This window comes from Oncorhynchus keta, chromosome 28 (assembly GCF_023373465.1).
Source record: "Oncorhynchus keta strain PuntledgeMale-10-30-2019 chromosome 28, Oket_V2, whole genome shotgun sequence".
NCBI lineage: Eukaryota > Metazoa > Chordata > Actinopteri > Salmoniformes > Salmonidae > Oncorhynchus > Oncorhynchus keta.
In genome coordinates this window covers 27,475,004-27,478,546 of record NC_068448.1, presented here as the reverse complement: position 1 = coordinate 27,478,546, position 3,543 = coordinate 27,475,004, and positions in this window count along the sequence as shown.

Sequence of the window (3,543 nt, the reverse complement as noted above, 5' to 3'; positions counted from 1 at the left end):
TCTGGGCACCTTATTCATCCAAGCTGCTCATTACTGCCCCCAGACCAAAGAAGTTAAGGAAATTAAAACATATGCTGTTTATGTTAGCATTGCAATAATAAAACTGCATTATTCAAGTAGGCTGTACTTGGAACTTCAGTTGAAATGCGTAGGGTAACCATCTAAGTTTAATAGGTAGGGTTGCAAAGGGAGGGTATATTTTTGAATTTTGAATTTACCAGTAAACTACCAGAATTTTGCTATCTTTCAACAACTTTATGTAATCTATCACAAGACATCAAGTGGCCCTTTTGGGTACTTCAGATTATCAAAGGTGTCCGTAATTATCTCTAGCCCTCTGTGTCCTTATCACACATAAAATACACGGAACAAAATGATAAACGAAACATGTAAAGTGAAATTAAAGATCCCTGAAAGTTTCCATACGCACAAAGAGCTTACTTCTCAAAACAACATTGCACAAATGTGTTTTCATCCCTGTTTGTGAACATTTCTCCTTTGCCAAGATAATCCATCCACCTGACAGGTATGGCAAATCAAGAAGCTGATTAACAGCATGATCATTACACAGGTGTACCTTGGCTGTGGACAGCAAAAGGGGCAGTTTTGTCACAAAACACAATGCTATAGATGTCTCAAGTTTTGATGGAGAGTGCAATGCTGACTACAGGAATGTCCACCAGAGCTATTGCCAGAGAATTTAATGTTCATTTCTCCAATGTCGTTTTAGAGAATTTGGCAGTACGTCCAATCGGCCTCACAACCACAGACCACGTGTAACCATGCCATCCCAGGATCTCCACATTCAACTTCTTCACCTGCGGGACTGTCTGAGACCAGCCACCCAGACACAGCTGATGAAACTGTTTGTACAACTGAAGAATTTCTGCACAAACCGTCTCAGGAAAGCTCATCTGTGTGCTCGTCGTCCTCACCAGGATCTTGAATGGACTGCAGTTCGGTGTTGTAACCGACTTCAGTGTGCAAATGCTCACCTTCGATGGCCACTGGCACACTGGAGAAGTGTGCACTTCATGGATGAATCTCGGTTACAACTGTAAGGGAAAGGAAAGGAAAAGGGGGATACCTAGTCAGCTGTACAACTGAATGCATTCAACTGAAATGTGTCTTCCGCATTTAACCCAACACCTCTGACTGTACCAGCTAGATGGCAGATAGAGTGTATGGCGTTGTGTGTGCGAGCATTTTGCTGATGTCAACATTGTGAACAGAGTGCTCTATGGTGGCGGTGGGGATATTGTATGGACAGTCATAAGCTTCGGACCATGAACACAATTGCATTTTATTACCATGAAGAGATCCTGAGGCCCATTGTCGTGCCATTGTTTCACCATGATAATGCATGGCCCCATGTCACAAGGATTGGTACACAATTCCTGGAATCTGAAAATGTCCCAGGTCTTCCATGGACTGCATTCTCACCAGACATGTCACCCACTGAGCAGGTTTGGGATGCTCTGGATTGACATGTACGACAGCGTGTTCCAGTTCTCTCCAATATCCAGCAATTTCGCACAGCCATTGAAGAGGAGTGGGACAACATTCCACAGGCCACAATCAAAAGCCTGATCAACTCTATGTGAAGAAAATGTGTCGCGCTGCATGAGGCAAATATGGTGGTCACACCAGACCAGTTTTATGATACACTTTCCTAACTTCTTTTTTAAAGGTCTCTGTCACCAACAGATGCATATCTGTATTCCCAGTCATGCGAAATTCATAGATTTGGGCCTAATTTATTTATTTCAATTGAATGATTTCCTTATATGAAATTGTTGCATGTTGCATTTATATTTTTGTTCAAAGTATATGAAATAATCAAATAAAATTATTTTTAAATAAAACGTATAATGACAAAGCTGTAAAACATTATCCTAAATATAAACCATCAACTTAGTGAATACCATTGATGTTTAATATCAGAGTTTCAGCATGAAATATCCTTTATATATTTTTTCAACACTTTTATTTATTTTACTATGTATTTTGGCATCAAACTGATGGCAGTTGTGAAAAAAGTTAATAGGTGGCTAGTTACAGACGTAATTAAAAATAATGCCATTGTTGATTAGATGTTTTTTCTCTTGAACCATATTGACTATCTACTAGAAACTCATGGACAATATGGACACAGATATAAAACATGAATACTTTATATGAATAAATGTTTTTAAGTTATTCAAGTATAAATTACCAAAGTTACAATTGCCATAGAGTTTCTGTTAATTACCAAAATTACTGAAGATTCCGGTAACTTTGCTAAATCTGTTAATTACCAAAATTACTGAAGATTCCGGTAACTTTGCTAAATTACTGATAGCTTTACAACCCTAATAATAGGATACTTATATTAGTATATGTGATTCTATTATCAACATTTTCAAGGGTGTCTTGACATTGAGATCCCTATATAAATGACTGCCAATGTACTGCACCCCTGCAGTTAATAGTTAACTAGAGGGAGAGTATAGCCTTAGTCCTAAAATCAATTTAGAGTATATCATGATGACTTACAGAAAATCCCCATCTATCATGACTTCTGCTTCAAGTACGAAGTAGTGGACACAGTTTGACTGTATATCGTGGGGCAGATATCAGGGGCTTATGCGATATCATTATTTGAATTTCATCAATGGACTGTGAATCATTGGTGTGAGACTATTCACCCATTTTGTTTTGACATCCATTGATTATATAAGTTTAACTGAGTAAACATGTGTTAGAAGACTGCGTTCTGTGTCATAGGACCGTGACAAAAAAAAAAAAGGGAAGCTGAGGTGTTAAATGCTGATGTCCCACATCGAAGAATATATTCTGTTATTCTGGAAGATTATAATGAAACATTTTACATGTGCTTTTTCTGGACTGATATAAATCAACACCAGCTCAGCAGTTTTTTCTCAGAGTTTGAAATGCAAGTAGGGAGGAAAAGAAAGACAAAATCTTGAGGTCTTTGCTAATTCTTTTTGCCAGGTGTATGTAGATTATGTATGCAGAAATACATTTTTACATAGTCCTTACAAAAATATGTCTCATAACTCCTAATTGTGATTCTAATCTATGTCACTATGCACAAAGGCCCTAAAGAAAAAGAGCAACTGACCCACGAGGGAAAAGGCAAGGCATGCGACCTTACAGAATGGCAAAGCAGATAACTGCCCTTTACAAGTGGAATAGTGCCACCAGGAGAGGAGAGCAAGGACAGAGTCACTTGCTCCTTTCTCCCTTGGGTGAAGCAAATGAAAATGAAACCAGGGCAGGTGCATTGATATGAAAATACTTTTACGTTTACGTTTTGGTGTAACAACTGAAATTACTAGGATGTGCAGATGAATGTGCAGATGACAATAATATATAAACGTTTATTAAGATACAAGCTGAATAAATAACAGTTGATCAAATCCATTACATAATATCGGTGTCTTCTTTTTTGCGCCTTGGGTTTACATTGGAGACAGCGTTTCCATGAGGACGATTTAATCTGACGTTGCTTATAGCAACGCAGTGAGAGAGATTAGTGTG